Source organism: Pseudophryne corroboree, chromosome 1 (assembly GCF_028390025.1).
Source record: "Pseudophryne corroboree isolate aPseCor3 chromosome 1, aPseCor3.hap2, whole genome shotgun sequence".
Lineage (NCBI taxonomy): Eukaryota > Metazoa > Chordata > Amphibia > Anura > Myobatrachidae > Pseudophryne > Pseudophryne corroboree.
This window is the reverse complement of record NC_086444.1, coordinates 516,404,617-516,425,802: the sequence shown is the minus strand read 5'-3', so window position 1 is coordinate 516,425,802 and position 21,186 is coordinate 516,404,617. Positions and strand designations below refer to the sequence as shown.

The 21,186-nt window shown below is 42.6% G+C and overlaps 1 protein-coding gene across 4 annotated transcripts in view; it reads right to left on the bottom strand.

Annotated features, from left to right (window-relative positions):
- KANK1 (KN motif and ankyrin repeat domains 1) overlaps positions 1–21,186 on the bottom strand; it is a 350,857-nt gene that overhangs the window by 172,846 nt on the left and 156,825 nt on the right. The window contains exon 1 of one of the 4 annotated variants that reach the window (XM_063913936.1): positions 11,195–11,495. The exons of 1 other annotated variant lie outside the window; for it this stretch is intronic. The gene's annotated coding sequence lies outside the window, so the exon portion shown is untranslated. Of the gene's footprint in view, positions 1–5,770; positions 5,988–10,972; positions 11,050–11,194; positions 11,496–21,186 lie in introns of those variants that run through there. 2 more of the 4 variants (XM_063913938.1, XM_063913935.1) reach the window with 2 other exon arrangements.

Below are 21,186 nucleotides of genomic sequence, written 5' to 3'. Positions count from 1 at the left end.
TGTTCAATTAGCCAGTGCTTCCCCAGTCATAGAACTCACTGAACGTCACTGGTATGGAGGACCGTTACCTCGCCTGGAAGACGAGAGTTGAGGCAAGAGCCATAAGTAAGCCAGCTTCCAAGAAAAGGACTGAAGATCCACTGAATGTAAAGGCTCATATGGAGCCTGTTTGAGAGCTGATAGAACAAGATTAAGATTCTATGGTGTTACCAGTGTACAAAAAAAGTGGTTTAATACACACCACGCCTTATAAAAATGGTACAAACCTTTGGAAGAAGGGCCAATAGATGCTGTAAATATATTGACAGGGCTGAAAACTATTTTTTGTTTTTATTAAGACAGTAAACATACAAATAGAGCAATGTATATAGACATTAAAACATTTCCAGCAAAGGCACAGTAAAACACAGCTAGAAACATTTGAACAGTCCGTACAATCTCCAAGAATAACTGCCTTCATTTATGATAATACAGAAAAGTCTATCTTTTAAAACTAAACATCAAAAACAGCCAATAGAAAGAAACAGAAAGTTAAGAAAGGAAAGAGAGAGTAAGAAAGACAGAAGAAAAGGTATCCCTAGTGAAAACAGGGTTACGAGCAAAGTAGACATATTATAAACATCTCCACTTCCAATAAACTAAATTGTAATGAAAACAAGCACTAAAAACTGACCTACAAATTCATGTTAGTGCGGCATGTGGGCGATTCTTTAAATTCATGCCAAGATAGCCAAATAGCTGCAAAATTGGACACTCGTCCCGTGGACAAAGAGAGGAGATCCTCCATCTCCATGAAATACTCAATCTTCTTAAGACAGTGTTTAATCGAGGGAGGTGTAGTAGATCTCTGGTTCGCAGGTATTATAGCCTTAGCCGCGTTATTAAGGTGTATGAGCAGTGAATGTTTGTAGGTGTGTGTGTTGGCAGAAGTCAAATTAAGTAACCAGAACCCTGGGTCTGTGTGCACTACATCTTTAAGTATTAACTCTAAGCATTTAAACACCTCAGTCCAAAAAGGGGATATAAGAGTACAATCTCACCAGATATGTAAAAAACTTTGTGGAGCAGATTTACATCGCCAACATTGGCCAGATACAGTAGGATACATCTTATTGAGAATTAGGGGTATTCTATACCATCTATACAGAATCTTATAAATATTTTCCAACGTGGATAAGCAGAGCGAACTCGCTTGTGTTGTGCGAAATATCGAGTCCCAGTTAATCTGTGCAACCAGGCCCTGAAGATATCTCTCCAAAAAAATTGTAAACTGAAAAGGCCGGGTGAAAAGGTTTTGAATTATAATAGTATATATCTGGGAGATAGTATGAGAGGGAGATTGAGGGGAAATACACAGTCGTTCTAAAGTGGTTAGATCTCTAGTTATATCAGAAATATTGTCAGAGGATGTCAGAAAGTGACGTAGTTTAAGGTATTTCCAGAATTCGGAGCCTGGTAGTTTCCAGAGTGATTGGATATCTGAAAAAGACCGTATCCTGCCTGAGCACACCAGCTGACCCACTCTGAAGACCCCATTCTCAGGCCACTGTGTAAAAGCAGCACCATGAAGACCTGGAATAAAGTCTGGGTTAAAAAGGAAAGAGGTGAGAGGGGACAATTTGGACCATATATAGCTACATAACTAAAGCTTACTCCATATTTTAAGAGTGGGAGAAGACATAGGGTGAGTAACCTTTGGAAGAGAAGGCAGCCAATGAACAACTTCAATATAGTGTGAAAAGCAACCTTCTTCCAACGACACCCATTGTTTATGGTCTTTTGCTCGAGACCATTCAAGAATCCTGTTTAACATCACTGTGCGGTAGTAACTAGGGATGTGTGGCAATTGTTGGCCTACTATGTGTTTTTCTCCTTTATGTTTCCTCATGAATAATATATCAGGTAATAAACGCGGCGTGGTGCTTCCCCAGACAAATGTCGGATGAACGGAACGAAACCATGAGGGCAGAATATATATATTATATATATATATATATATATATATATATATATATATATGAGGAGAGTTTGCAGAAAATATAATATTTTAGGCAAAGAGTTAATTTTAACCACGTTTATTCTACCAAACCATGATAGACATAAACGTAGCCACTTTTGATAGTCTAAACGGAGTGACTTCAGTAGTGGAATAAAATTTAAAGAAAACAATTTAGTCAAATCATTTGAGATCTGCACACCTAAATATTTCAGCTTGTGATCGTGCCACGTAAAGTGGAATGATTGTTTCATACTATCAACCACATGAGGAGAGGCCATCAAGTTCATTGCTATAGATTTGGAATAGTTGAAAACTACTTTTAAAAGACAAAGTTGTAAGCCAGCTTTCAAACCACCCTGAAGGAATGCCAAGAAACGAGAGAGGTGAAACTTGTACGTATGAACTCTTGTCTGTTCAAACTACAATATATAGAGATTCCATACTCTATGGTAAGTGCAAGACAAACTGGAGTCCGGGCTCGTTGTATTGTACAGACTATCGAAAGAGAAGAACCTCAAGCTTTGAAAATCTCGGTTTCAAAAACCAGGCCATTAAAGACAATCGAGAAAGGTCCCGTGTGTAGGGGTGGTCTTCAGTATGCCGACTGACGGGATCCCGGCGCACAGTATACCGGCGCCGGGATCCCGACAGCCGGCATACCGACACTTATTCTCCCTCGTGGGGGTCCACGACCCCCCTGGAGGGAGAATAAAATAGCACGCCACCGTGCCCGTAGCGTGGCGAGCGCAGCAAGCCCGCAAGGGGCTCATTTGCGCTCGCCACACTGTCGGTAAGCCGGGAGCCCGACCGCCGGCATACCGTAGTGAACCCGTGTGTAGAACAGACCTTGTACTAGCAGGTCTCGTCAAAGTGAGAGACTCCAATTGGGATCTACAGACGTTTTAAGAATATCGGCATACCACAGCCTGCGTGTCCAGTCTGGAGCCATTAGGATTACCATAACTGGTCGATTTGTTATGCGCTTGAGTACCTGAGGAAATAAACAAGCTAGATGAAAGTCCCACTGCAAGCACTTATGTGCAAAAACGTCTAGCCTGCGTAGTTATAGCCCTACCCTTAACCTCCAGGTTTATAATTTTTTGCATAACCTCACTAGCTAACATTAGCAGCCCAGAAAATCGCAATTGCATTGGCATACAAACATGTATTAGGCTTAGTGTACAGTATTGATATAGGACCCCCTACATATCTCTACTGTAGAACATTCAGGCAAAGTCCACATTTCAGATTCAGAGCACTGCACAAAGGGGGTCACTCCGAGTTGATCGCTCGCTAGCTAGCTATTTTTTGCAGTGCCGCGATCAGGTCAAAACTCGGCAAAACTGCGCATGCACCGCAATGCACAGGCGTGTCGTACGGGTTCAAAGCGAATCGGTGCTGAGTGATGGATTTAACGAAGAATCCGTTCGCACAGCCGATCGCAAGGAGATTGACAGGAAAAAGGCGTTTATGGGTGTCAACTGACCGTTTTCTGGGAGGGTTTGGAAAAACGCAGACGTGTCCAAGCGTTTGCAGGGCGGGTGTCTGACGTCAATTCTGGGCTCGGATAGGCTGAAGTGATTGCAGCGGCTGAGTAAGTTCAGACCTACTTAAACTGCACAAAACTTTTTTGTACCACTCGGCTGCACAAGTGTTCGCACACTTGCAAAGCAAAAATACACTCCCCCATAGGCGGTGACTTTCTGATTGCAGCGCTGCAAAAAACAGCTAGCGAGCAATTAACTCGGAATGACCCGCAAAGTTTCATTTTCAATATACAGATGTGTCCTTACACATCCAGCCTCAATATGCCATGCAGCGCAAGATGCCTGGCGCGAGTAAGCCTCCAGGTTTCGTGCAACTCCGCTAACGTCTGGCTTTTTTTTTTGCCAAAAATTAATCTTAGTCACAACGCGATGTTACTAGGACGCACGAGGCTGTGCTGATTAATTTGACATACAACACGTGTATATTATGTGTTACTGATTCTGTAAACAGAGCACAACAGAACTTGTATTGGAAAAAAGCTGTGACTGAGTCATTGCAGCATTTCGTATACAGACTCAGAGGGGTAAATTTACTGAGATGGGAGTTCTATTAGCAACCAATCAGATTCTACTTCTAATTTATCTAGCACCTTCTAGAATATAATACCTGGAATCTGATTGATTGCTATGGGCAAATCCCATCTTAAATAGAACTCCCATCTTAGTAAATTTACTCCAGAGACTCACTCGCACACAGAAATACAAGTATCATATCAAATTAACCAGCACAGTCTTCTCGTGCGTCCTAGTTGCATTGTATTGCGACTAAGATGTATTTTCAGCATAAAAAGAAGCAAATATGAAGCCCAACGCTAGAAGATTCTCACATGACCTGCCGTGCCATGAGGGGCTGTTTGGAATGACTACTGCAAAGATGTATTAGTACACATCTGTAAGCCTATGGAAATCCACCTCTAGGACATCAGTGTTCTAAGAACAGCAGAGAAACATTATTTTTAGAATAAGTTTTTTTCCCCTCTTTAACCATTGTTGGCAATACATTTTCCCAAAGCAGTCAAAAACCAGAAACACCATCACATTAACTGTGCACCTAGAACAAAGTGTTTTTATTTTCTACCAGTAGAGGGCAGAAGACCCTAACTGAACATTATCTGCACCAGCCATTTAATATCATTTACAAACCTAACTCCTACAAATTGGGAAGATTACATGTATTTGTTAAATAACCCTCTAATTTTTACCCTACAGCAAAACGTGTCAATGATCTAGTACACTGCGCTAACGAACAACAAATATGAGAAACACTGTGCAGGAATGACAGACTAATTGGTTACATCACCTGATTTCATTACGGGCTGTCTAGGCAGGACTAAATGTCAACAGAAACAATCATGTGGGTGTATGGTACATTTCACACACGGACTAAGATGCAGCAAGAAAAACATGAGACAACTGAACACACCCTGGATTGTGTGAAAATATGTATTTGTTTCTTAATTTCATCTTACGACCTGTATATGTAGCTACACTTAGTGCAGTAATAACAAGTTCTCTTAATAAAACATAGGGCAGACTGTTTGGTTTTCCATTTAATAGGTGTGTTTGCGCCCACAGCCTCTGCATGTGTCTTCAATATAAACAAGTTCCATTTTGCAATGTATCCCAAGATGAAATGGAGAACAATGAAAGACACAATAATCAGCACTTATATAACATGGGGGAAGCTTACTATCTGACACGCGTATTATGTGGGGCCGATGCAGAGCTGAACGCAGTTCAGTCGTAATTGCTCCGTGTTGGCTACATGGACAGAAATGCACATATACCCACAAATGTAGAGTTGTAGGGCTCTCTGCAACCAAACGCCTCCCTCTGCATGCTTCGTGTCAAATCCATCATTGTTATCAGTGCACATTTTCCCTGCCTGGTATAAAGGCCCATATGAGAATAGAAGTATGTATGTGTACAAAGAACTCTGCACAGCCCACAATTAAGTTGACATGCCCTCTCTAAACTCAATCCACGTGAGAACGCCCCATTATCAGCCACTTATACACCTTCAGCTGCCAGTGGAGATACCACTCAGTGGTGTACATATGACTCTGCATCACCTGTACTTGCATATGCTCATCTCCAAAGCAAGGGCGGCTCAAGGGCAGGCTGCCCTAGTGCAAGCGGTGCTGCAGCCTAGTGCTGCATATGCAGATACCCCGCCAGTACCACCTAGTCCGGCAGTCAGAGGCATAGCTGCACTATGTTATACCTGGCCGCCCTAGGGAAAGTCCGGTCTCTTCTTCTCTGTTGCCAGAATGCCGGTCAGGATGACGTTGCTCCGTGTGACATGAACACATTCATCATTCTGGGAGGAGTGCAGTGAGAAAGAGAGGAGCCACTCAACGGCACCTCGGCATCCAGCATGCCTCAAGTAAAATATAGGTAAGTAGTGGCGGCTCCAGAGGTTGGGCCTCACACCAACTGCTACAAACGGTCATCCCAAACTGACTCACTGGCAGTTGGTGTGACTCCCCAATTTGAACTTTGGACTGCACTGCAGCCCCACCTCTGAAGCCGCCACTGCAGGTAAGTGAAGGGGGCATGTGGGGCAGTCCAAGGAAGAGACATAGCAGGTGAGGGCAAGGACATGATGTGGGGTAGAGGCTGGTGAGGAGGGAGCATGTGAGGCACAGACTGATGAAAAAGTGGTATGTTGGGTCAGGCAGATGAGACTTGTGAGAAGGGGACAGCATGTGTGTGAGGCTATGGGGACAACGTGAAGTTATGGGCAGCGTGTGTGTGAGGCAGCGTGTACGTGCTTCAAAGGACACACCGCACAAAACTGCAATACATATGTCCACAACTTTGTACCGTCCTCTGTGTATGTACAGGTTGAGTATCCCATATCCAAATATTCCCAAATACAGAATATTCCTAAATACGGAATTTATTGAGTGAGAGTGAGATAGTGAGACCTTTGCTTTCTGATAGCTCAAAGTACACAAACTTTGTTTAATACACAAAGTTATTAAAAATATTGTATTAAATGACCTTCAGGCTGTGTGTATAAGGTGTATATGTAACATAAATGTATTCTGTGCTTAGATTTACATCCCATCACCATGATATCTCATTATGGTATGCAATTATTCTAAAATACGATATCCAAAATAATTCTGGTCCCAAACATTTTGGATATGGGATACTCTGTTTCCAGAAAACAGACTTGCACATCATCTAATGGGTTTATTCCACACACGCCTACTCTCCTGGATCCGGCAGAAGACACCCGATTTTTAGGGCAGCCCCCGCAGTCCCGGAAAATTGGGCACACCTCCTACATCCCGCCCACTCCCTAGTGAAGTGGTCAGAATGAGGAGATAAATAGAAGGAATGCCAGGGCCCCCAATGAAGGACGGGGCCTAGTGATGCATTTCTATGAAATTGCATATTGCTGCGGCAATTTTCCAGCAAGGGGGCAGGCCTAATGTCGTGACTAGCCCGGACAGCCTCTGTCGCCGCCCACCTGCATCTCCTCTCCGGGCTTCTCCCGGACAGGAAGCTGATAAAAGTAGGCAAGCATGGTTTTTTTTTTAAAGGCTAATGGTTTTACTAGTAAAACATGGTTTGTAAAATTACTGCCCTTTTAAATTTCTGGCATAAACACTTTCAGAAAAAGTGGGGTCATTCATGGTTCAGTTCAAACATGCATGTCTCTTTTTGCGATCTTACATAAATGTCCACATACCCGGGCTTGATGCAATTGGATGGAACCTGGGATATGTTGCTGCAGAACTGTGTGCACGGTACAAATTTGTATGCATAGTTGTAACCAAGGGGGTAATTCCAAGTTAATCGCAGCAGGAAATTTTTTAGCAGTTGGGCAAAACCATGTGCACTGCAGAAGGGGCAGATATAACATGTACAGAGAGAGATAGAGTTGGGTGTGGTGAGTTCAATCTGCAATCTAAATTGCTGTGTAAAAATAAAGCAGCCAGTATTTACCCTGCACAGAAACAAAATAACCCACCCAAATCTAACTCTCTCTGCAAATGTTATATCTGCTCCCCCTGCAGTGCACATGGTTTTGCCCAATTGCTAACAAACTTGCTGCTGCAATCAACTCAGAATCACCCCCCATATTAGGATACGTACACTTGATTTGCTATTAGTCATCATCATCATCACTGTGAACTTGCACAGTGAATGTCGGAATAGATCAGACTTCAATTGAATATACCCCATAGGCTACTGTTGTTGACCGGAACGCATCTCGAGCTCTGCATATTGGGGGTCATTCCAAGTTGATCGCTAGCTGCCGTTGTTCGCAGCGCAGCGATCAGGCAAAAAAATCGACACTTCTGCGCATGCATATGGTGCGCAGTGCGCACGTGCGACGTACTTTCACAAAAGCTGATGCAGTTTCACACAAGGTCTTGCAACGCTTTTCAGTCGCACTGCTGATCGGTGAGTGATGGACAGGAAGTGGGTGTTTCTGGGTGGTAACTGACCGTTTCGGGGAGTGTGTGTAAAAACGCAGGCGTGCCTGATAAAAACGCAGGAGTGGCAGGGCGTGTTTGTGACGTCAAAACAGTAACTAAACAGACTGAAGTGATCGCTAGCTAGGAGTAAGTCTCGAGCTACTCTGACACTGCACAATCTTTTTTTGTAGCAATGCTGCGAACCTCTCGTTCGCACTTCTGCTAAGCTAAGATACACTCCCCGAGGGCGGCGGCTTAGCGTTTGCACTGCTGCTAAAAGCAGCTAGCGAGCGATCAACTCGGAATGAGGGCCACTGCCCAAAATAATGTTAAGTGTGCAAACTTTTCAATAATAAAATGATAATTTTACGTTCGCCTTTGAATCAGCCACTGTCTTTGAAGATGCCCCTCAAGTGCATAATGAAGTAGCAGTAGTTCGGAGCTATAACGACAAGGCAGATTCAATTAACAGTGGGCTTCAATACACAGCTTTAACTTAGCTCCCGTGTTAAGTGCCCAACTCTATTCAATTACTGGCCACTTGCGAGTAACCCCGAGGGTGCACTTAATGTGGATCTTACCTCACAGATCTAGAGATGGTTAGAAAATTCCACAATAAGCGCACCCTCCGGGCTTACCGTGGGAAGTAATCAAGCCCGGCGACAGGGGGGTACAAAGGGTACATCCATCCCGGCCCCTAGGTACAGAAGGATCTCAAGGTTCAGAGGAGACACAAAATGGGGCCGCAGTGCCTAAATTTGATTTACATGCTGGCCACACCATCCGTCCATCTGACCGTGCAACTAGCATTAAAAAACAAGGAAGCCGGCCAGAGTAACCAGCCCCCTCTACTCCTAGTGACCTCCTCCCTGGCTTCTCCTGTCCGCTGGATTGGTGCTTGCTGCTTGCGCCGGCTCTTCTGTAGATCTCCCTGCTTACCTGCTGCCGCAGCCACTGAATAGCAAAAGTGGGCAAGTTAAAGAAAAGCTTGTGGTGTGACCTGACAGCAAGCCAGCACTGTCTCTCTGCTCTGCTGACTAAAGGCAACCTCCCCACCCCTGAGGCAGCCACAGCAGCACTTCAGAAGGGAGCCATTTCAGTTGCTGGCTGTCGGGTTCCTGGCTGTCGACGCCGGAATCCCGACACCACCCGAGGGGGAATATAACCCTGTGGCGACTGAAGGTGGCCAACGGACCAGAAGTTTGGCGAGCATAGCAAGCCCGCGAGGGAACACTATGTGCTTGCTGCCGGTACTCCAGCTGTCGAGATCCTGGCGTCAGTCTCCTGCCCTCTGGGATCTTGACAGCCGGGATATCATACTGGATCCCTTCAGAAGAGGAACAAGTGTATGTTAAGTTTATATTTACTTTAATTAATTTTCATTGTAATGAAAGTGTGGCTTAATTGTCTTTATTTTAGTGTGCCAGAGTGTCGGTCAGTTTGCCGACTTGGTTTGGGAGCACTCACAAACAGCCAGCAGCAGCATGGTGCGAGCACATGCAAACACCAGTCTGGGGCTCCCAGCAGCATGGCATAGCTATAACATATATTAGCACACACAGTGAGAGACGGTCGTGGGTGGTGGGGCCCCAGAAACATCAGTGTGCCGGGCTCCAAGATTTCTGTTGCCAGCCCTGGCAGTAATTGAATATCTCCAAAATTTATCTCGGGGTCTAAAGCTATGTGCGGACTAACTGCGGCAATAATTTAGTAGCTGCAGGGAGGTAAAACCAGTAGGTAATCGCATCTGCCCTTTAACTTCACAGATCATGTATAGGTATGCACTCATAAGTGCACAGCATGGTGTATTATGGGGGCTCATTCTGAGTTGATCGCTCGCTAGTTTTAGCAGCCGTGCAAACGCTATACCGCCGCCCACTGGGGAGTGTATTTTATCTTAGCAGAAGTACGAGCGCATGTGCAGCCGAGCTCAGCAAAAACAGTTTGTACAGTTTCAGAGTAGCTCTGAACCTACTCGGCGCTTGCGATCACTTCAGCCTATTCGTGTCCGGATTTGACATCATACACCCGCCCAGCGAACGCCCAGCCACGCCTTCTTTTTTTCAGACATGCCTGCGTTTTTGCAAACACTACCTGAAAACGGTCAGTTGACACCCAGTAACGCCCCCTTCCTGTCAATCTTCTTGCAGCCGTCAGTGCTACTGAAAACTTCGCTAGAACCAGTGCAAAACAACAACGGGCTTTGTACCCGTACGACGCGCGTGCGCATTGCGGTGTATACGCAGAAAAGCCATTTTTTTAGCCTGATCACTGCGCTGCGAACAACGGCAGCTAGCGATCAACTCGGAATGACCCCCTATATTCTTTGTGAGCATTCCCACATACCATCACTGTGTTCCACTGCGGGCTGCCACATGTGAACAGTGCAGGCAATATCAAAATCAACATAAATGAAAATGAATGCTAGTAAATGTTAATACTAATAGAACAGTTACCTAGAAACATCCAATTTGCCCACTGCAGCACAAGCAGATTCCTACACACTAGTCTCTCAGTAGTGATTGTGTAATGTAACACAAAACATTACACACAAGCATATCAACTTCAGCTACACTAAAACACTTTTCATATCCAAAATGAAAGTAACAGAACACACTCATTTCATATTTCTAGCCATAACTTTGAGGTTCCAAACTCAGTATGAAAATATAAAATCATTTACTCATAGCACTAAAAGATCATACAAACTCATGTACATTACCTACACATCTTCTCAAAGCACCAACAAATGGACATATAAAAGCAGCAAAGTGTAGTGTACTTTGTTCAGTATAAGAACTAGCTGACAAAATTATTAGATCGGCAGAGTGTATTTTATCACCTTTTACTGCAAGTGCAATATAAAACAAGCCCACCGCAGCCAGATATTTAATTAATTAATCCAAACAGCAGACTGCGTGGGTAAACAGCCTGCATCACAAATTGTCCTTTACAGATATGATCTTCCTTCAAATGATACAAACTCTTACCTGGAGACGAGGTTTACTTGATATGGGAACGAAATAGCGCCTTACCAGGGAGGTGCAACATGACTCCAGATGACACCAAATGAAGATCTTAAATACAGAAAGACAGCACTAGCCTGCTACTAAGTATAGCAGAGAGGCATCCCACAGCCACAAGTGTGCTGGCCTATGCACAGAGGATGACAGACACACTGCCAAGTACAAGAAGGGAAGTAATGTATTTACCTCCTGTGTAGCCCCCTCCAGATCTCCAGAGCTGGACACACTGCACAGGTGACTTCCTCTCTGGCTCAGGCAGTTTTCAGCAAACAGCTGATGGAAATGCAGGACATTCCTACACAGAAGCTCCTTCCCTTTGACTGAATACATGCCATTACAGCCTCACACTCCTTTACAGTCCCTGGTTATTCATTAACTGTGAAGTGTGGCATGTGAGACACAGGCAGTGATTAAAAGTCCTTTTACGTGTAGAGGAGAGCCTGACACTTTAGCAGAGCACACCTTTCCTGTTCTTAAGATCACTTCTCAATGACATTTGGCTTGTGAAAAACGGCTGACAACAGCAGGGCTGGTTACCTCAGCCTATCATGTCAATCAGTAAAACTTTGATTACACCTGCACTTCAGAAGGAAGTGATTGGCTAGCTTATGGAGTGGGGATACTAATAAGGAATTGTACACACTTAAATAAAGTGCAATGTATTTTTATACCTAAATATGCACTTATGGATCTAGGAGAATGTATCCTATTTCTATATAGATTACAAGCTGGCGAGTAGGGCCCTCTTACCTATGTGTTTGTCTGCTATTACCCAGTCTTGTTTTTTTACCGTTTTGTTCCCAAATGTAAAGTGCAATGGAATATGCACTATATTAAATGTTAAAAATAAATAGATCTTAATTATAAAACCATACAATACATATTGCCACTCTGTTCTATCAATTACTTATGCAATTTCATACATCATCACTTTTCTTGCCAACATTGCAAGAATTCTACTGCTATGTAATCTGTTTTTACCCAATACCACAATCCACGTGTTTTACAGTACATTCTTCAGCTGGTAAAAATATACATGACTAAATCCACACACCTATTGCATTTTACAGGTGATTTGTAATCTAGTAAAATGGCTAGCAAAAAAAACTAATTAAATTCAAACTGTGCGTTTGAGCTTTAGAACAAGTGTAATAAAGGTTAGTGTGAGTGCAGCCTCGTAATATGTAAAAAAATATATTACATTTCATTTTATATATATATATATATATATATATACACATACACACACACACACTGTAAATAAATAAATATATTGTTGTGGGTGACAGTTTCTGCCATCCCTACAGCGGTAAGAAATTCTTTATTAAACACCGTGTAACGTGTACCACACGTTACATTGTATATCTCATTACATGTCCCTGCGGACTCAGTTATGTAGGGAAAACTGAGCGCACTTTAAGAGAACGCATGGCCACGCATCGGTATGCTATCAGGCAGGCCATTTCCACCAAACAGAGTGACCAACCTGTGGCCCGTCACTTCATGCAGGCGGGGCATAGCTTGGCAACATTACGGTACATGATCATTGATCATGTGCCGATCAATTTGAGGAGGGGTGATCGTGCATCCAAATTGCTGAAATGTGAAGCGCGATGGATTCACCGCTTACAAACTTTATCACCCAGAGGCTTGAATGAGTATTCTGGCGTCTCAGCATGTATTTAAACGCTACAATTGTTATTTGTTGTGGTGCTTTCTGTATCTTCTGTAGTTTACATAAATACTATGTTTCTAAATGTAACATATTATGTTCTATATGCTGTTCTTGCATTTACTCTCTGTCGATGTTCTTTTTTATTGTTTGTTTTTAATGGTTTATTTGGCTTGTGGTCTTAGCAACGGACGGGTGGTGATGACGTCATTTATTGGTGCCGTCCCCCTGCTTCCGGAGGCAGCCCTCGCCATGTGGGTGCTAGGGGATATAAGGTTAGTTGTTTGTTTGTTTGTATGTTTTATTGTGCCTGATGCCGATATATTAAAATATCGAAACGTTGCAGTATATCTGCTGTATTTGCCTTAGTTATTTACAGTGTGCTGCGGACTACCTGTGTGTGTGTATATATATATATATATATATATATATATATATATATATATATATATGGTGAGCTAACAGCGCCAAAAATGCAGTAGACAGTAATTTTTCACAGTATGTCGATTACAAGTATACCCCAGTAGAATACATAGTCCCTATATGCCACTCCCCTTTCTTTATGGGGCGTCTGCTGGATCTTAAGTAAAACCTGCACTTGTACGTGTGCAGGATAGGTAAAAATTGGAAAAAGCAAATAAGATCAGAGCGACCATAGGTGGTAAAATACTTTAAGAGACTAAGAAAATTTCTTATAAAACAATGCGGGGTTTATTTACAACGAACGTTTAAGACAATTTAACATAAAACATATGAACATAGATAAAGGGGGCAACATACATAAAATGCTGTTTTTTTTAAAAAACGGTTACAAAATCTTTAAAAAACTTTCCATAGGACATGTAAAAGACAGCAATAAAAATAGTGCTAAAAATATATGCATTCGAAAATGAGAAACACTTGAGACAATTATACGTCTATAGTTATGTATAGAGATATAAATAGATAAAAAGTTCCATATAAAGAAAAAGCAGCTTAACTGAGGATTTCAATAGTAGCAGGAATCACCCAACGCGTTTCGTCTGGTCTGACTTCATCAAGGGGTAATGAGCCAAGTGGGACACATCATCTATATATACCCATATGGATGTGAAAGTGGTTAATGACATCACTTCCTGTGATTAATTGACATTTAGAAAACAGGATTCTCTCGGAGATACGAGAGAAATGGGAGATCCCACAGAGAGACTTCTGGAAATTCCTACAAATCCGTCACTTCCTACATACAAATAATGCATACCGTGAGGCTTCAAGGGAGCTGACCGCGTTTGAAAAAATGTGTGTGGCCCCTATGAATCCAATACACACTGTCTCCACCCTATATAAACTCCTATGTGCGTCTGACTCCCTGATGCCTCCTCATTTTATTCAAAAGTGGGAAAGAGATCTAAACATCTCACTCTCGGATAGGGAATGGGACTCTATCTTTCTTAAAACCCATAAGAGCTCCATCTGTATCCAAGTCAGAGAAACACAATATAAGATCCTGATGAGATGGTATAGACACCCCACTCTCTTACATGTAATATCCCCATCCATCTCACCTACCTGCTGGAGATGTCGTAGGGACATAGGCTCTCTGCTACACATCTGGTGGACCTGTCCCCTTATCAAAAATTACTGGGATGATGTAATCTCAACCTCCAACACCATTTTACATACCTCCGTCCCGTCTGACCCAGCCTTTTGGCTACTAAATCATTCCACTACCCCAATCTCTACCTACAAGTCATCGTTAATACGACACCTGGGCAATGCCGCACGAGCAGTGATCCCCACAATGTGGAAATCTGTCAACCCCCCCACAAGGAATACCTGGTTCTCCAGATTAGATTACTATATGAACATGGAAGATGTATTAATGAGTGCTGGGGACAGGCGCTCGGAATTTACTGCTATGTGGTGGCCTTGGATAGAATACAAGACATCCGAATCATATAAGACTTACATTTCCTCCACAAAATAGAGTAGAGGACAGGAACCGACTTTTGACTCAATTGGTAATAGGGTCTTGGATGAATAACCCTAACGCTTGAATCACGGCACATGTCTTATTCTCCTTTGCATAACATACTCGGTTCAGTCACCCCAATCTTTTGAAGTTTCTCTTCTCTTTTCTTTTTCTTCTTCTTGTTACATACCTATCCATTATTATGTTTTCTTAAACCAAAATGTTAATGTGGACTATAACTGTACAGAACATGTGATTATCGATCTGTATACGCTCATGTTGTCACACCATTTTGTCATTGATTGATACCCAGCTAAATTTACAACTTGTTGTAAGTCTATATTGTTACAATAAAAACAGATTATACAAAAAAAAAAAAGAAAACAGGATTCAAAATTACACATTAATTATAACTAATGGTGAGGGAGGCATTAGATGTATTAAAGCGCTTGGTTTGCGCTTGTAAACTATGTAGGGAGTCTTTATAAAACTTTAAAGTCTTTTAAGATCGTTCCTTCCGGTAAAAGACGCTAATCGCGTCATTTCCGCCCCACTTCCGGTGTCCGCGGCTTCCTTCTGCGCATGCGCCGGCTGATATACAGGGAAGTGCGGCGGCTATCTTTTTAGAGTCCATACGGCGGGACAGTTGCTTATACTGGAAGCGGGTGCCGGCGGCCATCTTTTCGTAGAAAGTATTCATTCAGTTAGATGGGTGAAGAACGTTCCCATTGTCTCCACACCGGAAAACCGCACATGTAAATAAAGCATAAGAGCGGAATCAGTGCTTATATACGGTTCAGTAGTCATGTGTATTCCATACTGTATATACAAGATCTTCAGAGTACTATGTACTAGATATGTTATACTGTGTGTGGTTCATATCCTAGAACTGATAGATATATTCACAGTACAAATCATATGAGAATGACACCCCTATAGAATTGTGCATCTGATGCCTCTTAGAAATCTACGAAAAGATGGCCGCCGGCACCCGCTTCCTGTATAAGCAACTGTCCCGCCGTATGGACTCTAAAAAGATGGCCGCCGCACTTCCCTGTATATCAGCCGGCGGACACCGGAAATGGGGCGGAAATGACGCGATTAGTGTCTTTTACCGGAAGGAACGATCTTAAAAGACTTTAAAGTTTTATAAAGACTCCCTACATAGTTTACAAGCGCAAACCAAGCGCTTTAATACATCTAATGCCTCCCTCACCATTAGTTATAATTAATGTGTAATTTTGAATCCTGTTTTCTAAATGTCAATTAATCACAGGAAGTGATGTCATTAACCACTTCCACATCCATATGGGTATATATAGATGATGTGTCCCACTTGGCTCATTACCCCTTGATGAAGTCAGACCAGACGAAACGTGTTGGGTGATTCCTGCTACTATTGAAATCCTCAGTTAAGCTGCTTTTTCTTTATACGGAACTTTTTATCTATTTATATCTCTATACATAACTATAGACGTATAATTGTCTCTAGTGTTTCTCATTTTCTAATGCATATATTTTTAGCACTATTTTTATTGCTGTCTTTTACATGTCCTATGGAAAGTTTTTTAAAGATTTTGTAACAGTTTTTTTTAAAAAACAGCATTTTATGTATGTTGCCCCCTTTTTCTATGTTCATATTTTTTATGTTCAATTGTCTTAAACGTTCGTTGTAAATAAACCCTGCATTGTTTTATAAGAAATTTTCTTAGTCTCTTAAAGTATTTTACCACCTATGGTCGCTCTGATCTTATTTGCTTTTTCCAATATATTATATACATATATATATATATATATATACACATACACACACACACACACACACACACACACACACTATATATACACAAACATACATACATACACATATACATACAAAGCTGATAAAAGTATTAGGAGCAAATAATTATACTGAAACAATAGCCCTTCCTTGTAGTCGCAATGTGAAAACAATGAAGTCTGAAAGAACCTGCAATTGATTATAATACAGATCACTAGCCTGGGTTAGGGAAACAACCAGTTTTACCACAGCCAGAGCTACAACAAAGGAAAATCCTGCGTGTCAGACATTAAAGGTCAGTGTTATTATGTTGCTATCTGCAGAACTGCACGAATCAGACACAAGGTGCATTCCCAGTAAACGTAACACCAGATATTCAGGTGAGAATCATGTCCCCTTAGTCAGAAGGTAAATAGTTAGCCTAGAAGAGCCATAAACAATCCAGAAAAGGAAAACAGTGAGTGCACGCTACCTTATTATTTGAGTAAGGGAGAATAGTCCGACAATTGCTTGTCAAGGTAAGTAACCCCATACAATCATTCTTCGCTGCATTGGGCTGTTGTTGTATCTGGTAACGCACATGGTAAAAGTGCCAACAAAAAGTAAAAACAAAGTTGAACCCACTATCATTTTATAAGCAGCCCCTGATATGTAACTGTGAAGGTTTTGTCCTAAAATAATGCTCATTATGGCTTGCTTAAATTAATGGCTAAGGAATACATTTCATAATGTTTTCCTAGCCGCCCCCAAACGCTGACTACCAGTCACTCACAAATAAATTCTTTGTGTACGTGTGTCAGTAATCCATGGCTGCGCGTGCACATTACAGCTCTAGCACATGCGCAGTAGCAAAGCATTGCTCCAGTGAGTGGCAATAGCCATTGCGTCCACCTCTAAAGGAGGCCCAAAGATTCCTGCAACAGAGCAACTGGAAGCTGCAGCATGTACGCCATAACAGTGTGTGCGGTATGACACAGTTATCATGTCGACATCAGAATTTCAACAGGGTCGAACTGTCAACATGCTCAGCAAGTCAAACAGTGACCAGGTATCACATCCGCCATGACTACACGGATGATATGCCGACATGATGAATTGTCAAAAACCATTCATGGTGGTATTGTGGTCTCTTACCTGCTCCTGGAGGCAGCGGCGACTCCAGCGTCTTCTTCCGTGTCCTGGTGGTGCTATGACAGTGACTTCCGGATACTGCAGCATTCCAGTCACTGTTTCTCCCCAAATCTAGATCTCTCTGCACATTTTAATTCTACCCCACCAACAGAGCAACATGGCTTTGCCAAGGTGCAAAGGTATTCAACCCCCTTATGCTCTATGAGCAAGGTACATCTCCAGTACCCCAACTGTTCCTATCAGATCAAACATTTACACATATAGCCATACTTTCCACAAAATCCATGTGATTACCAGTAATGTCCGTTGCATTAATGGGCAGAAATTACAAATCTTTGCACTGCGCTTTTACACTTTTGTAACTCTAAGGAATATTCCTCCTGAAACAATACAGCTAGAATGCGGAGACCAAGCAGATGAGGCAGATGTGTAATAATAAAAAAATAATAATGAAAAACTAAATTCCTCCTTAACCATTGCTATATAATACCCAATACAACAGGAGTGCATGAATCTTCTTCGTAAGAGAAAATACCATAAGCTTTATATTCCTCTTCTGCTGCTTGCTTCTATAAGATCCAGGTTAAACCAGTCTAAGAGTGTTTATAATAGGGAACACCTATAAGAGAGTAATTCAATGCTCAACAGTGTGTTGTTGTGATGTTTGGCGCTCCCCCAGAAAATGACAGTAGCCCATCAGCGCTCATTTTTCTGTGCACTTCTATGGTGTGCTAAGTGAAATTGGTGATGTTTGTGTCCGTGATGTACCAGAACTCAAACCGTTCCACTGACATTGTCACTTAGATTAAACTCGGACTTAAATATAACCCCCCCCCCATCTTTGTCCAATCGTAGTGCATGGCTTTTACATGTCTTTTTAAAATACCTGTTCTATGCATATAAAATATGTTTTGGTAGATTCAGAAGTAAAAATGGTATTTCCATTTCATTGCAAAAATATCATAACTGCTGCGTTAAAGTAAGAAATGAAATTAATTGCTTGCTTTTCTCAATATAATATATTTTGGATTACAGATTTTTTTAATTGGACACAAATGTTTGTTTGAGGTTCAATATAACTGCATACTGTGGAGTAAAAACACAAAGATGTACTTCAAAGCCATACTTGGAATTTATTTAGTTTATGTAAAGAGAAATATCATGGGGCAGCTATGCTTACTTAAGAACGTGATAAGATACTAAAGGGTAAGTTTCCTTTGATAAACAGGATTCAGTTAGTTTGTTCTGTTTTACCACTAAACACAGATTTTCTCTCTCACAATACCTTCACTAGCTTTCATGAATATTTTGTAATAGATGAAGAGATTGACATGATAAGAAATTGTTTACGAGCATTGCAGAGCTAAGCACCTTTTGTAGACAGAATTCTTATGTTTAGTTTTTGTTTTTCCCGGAACTTCTGTCCTACGGCAAAAATATTGAATATTTTATTCCCAGCAGTAAATGTAAAATAGTGAAGTAAGTATTACAGGTTATCTGTGTTTATTTTCTGATTTGTTATCTGCTCTGAAGCTTTACTGAATACACAGAAAAACATGCTAAATATGTATTAACTCCCATAGCTGAAGAAACATACAAGGAAAACGGATGAATACGTTTTGAACTAAGTGCACTACCTTATTATAACCTGTAGGTGGTTCTGTGGTCACTGCAGTAACACCTTATTATAACCTATAGGTGGTTCTGTGGTCACTGCAGTAACACCTTATTATAACCTGTAGGTGGTTCTGTGGTCACTGCAGTAACACCTTATTATAACCTGTAGGTGGTTCTGTGATCACTGCAGTAACACCTTATTATAACCTATAGGTGGTTCTGTGGTCACTGCAGTAACACCTTATTATAACCTGTAGGTGGTTCTGTGGTCACTGCAGTAACACCTTATTATAACCTGTAGGTGGTTCTGTGGTCACTGCAGTAACACCTTATTATAACCTGTAGGTGGTTCTGTGGTCACTGCACTAACACCTTATTATAACCTGTAGGTGGTTCTGTGGTCACTGCAGTAACACCTTATTATAACCTGTAGGTGGTTCTGTGGTCACTGCAGTAACACCTTATTATAACCTGTAGGTGGTTCTGTGGTCACTGCAGTAACACCTTATTATAACCTGTAGGTGGTTCTGTGGTCACTGCAGTAACACCTTATTATAACCTGTAGGTGGTTCTGTGGTCACCGCGCTATGGAAATAGTTGGATTTGGACTAAAATTTTTGGACAGCAAAAAGTAATATTTTGAATGCATAAACTGGTAGCAGGAGTTTCGCATATACAGTACTAACGTTGGATAACTTCCGAACGAATTATAATAACTGAATATTGCCCCTGTATTTGCTTCAACAAGCTTATAAATCTCAAACATCATGTAAACTTTAAGTATTTCATTTTACTGAAGTACATGTGTCAGGCTTGATTGTTTTATGAGATATGATGGCATGTTTTTAAGCAGCAAATGTCACTTAATGAATACACAAATCTGTTCTACAAATCCACTGCAAATAAATGACAATGACTCAAAAGAAACTGGAAAACATAAAAAAAAGATTTTCCACTTAAACTTGATGCTGAAGTGTTTGTAGATATTTGCTTTCAAGTTAAGCATGATCTTATTTTGACAAACTGGAGAATACCCATCAAAAAGTTAAAAAAAGAAGTACAGACTGCTGCATCTGTCACACTTTTGTGCCCATCACAGGCAGACTGAGAGCACTCAAAATATTGCAAGGTGGGGGGCGTGGCCTGGCTAGCAAGCCGAGAGGAGGTGATCTGTGAGTGCTCCTGTCGGTCTTGGCCTTCAACTAACTATAAAAATCACCTCACAGGTCACCACACACTCCTTACCGTGTGCACCTGCTCTCTACACCAGCTAGTACCAGAGGGTGTCGGTTGCGGAGCCGGGGTGCCCTTGTCAGGGCTCCCGCAGGTTGCGGCCTTCCCCTCCTTAAGAAGCCGGGGTCTGTGGTGTGACCTTCCGCCCCACCGGAAGTGAGGCGGACCAGGACGGCCGTCTGGGGAGACCAGGACGACGAGCCCACACGCCGGACCGACGGAAAGCGGTACCCCCAGAACCGGCGGCCCCGTCCTGTGACCCTGCGGCAGCCATCGAGGCCGTGCGCGGCTGGAGGCGGAGACGGCTCAGTGCGGCGGGTAGGTCCCCCCCTTGCACATCAGCGCAGCATCGGGTCTCTTCCCTCCCTCTCCCCGAGATCCTTACCTCTACCGCTTCACCTGCTGCAGCCGCGGACCCGGGAAACGGTCCCCGGAGCTCCCGCGAGAAGCGGCCTAACGGCGGGCCTCAGACCGGGACCTCGATTGCGGGGCCGGACCCGCGATAGCCGCAGATAGACATTGCGGCTTTTGACACCGCTCCTGACCGCCCGGCTGGCGACTGCACACCCAGCAGAGGCCCTCTTACCTATTACCTCTTCACCACACCGAGCACAAAATAGTGCCGCTCGTCAAGTGTGAGGGAAACCCGGCGGCCATCTTGATTACGGTGCATACTACAGCTGGATGCCCCGCTAATTTCCAGGGGCTGGGGGATTTGACACACAGTACGCCTTAGAACCCCCGCCTAGACCCCCGTGCCCAGCACCTCGGCACTGCCGCACACCACACCAAAC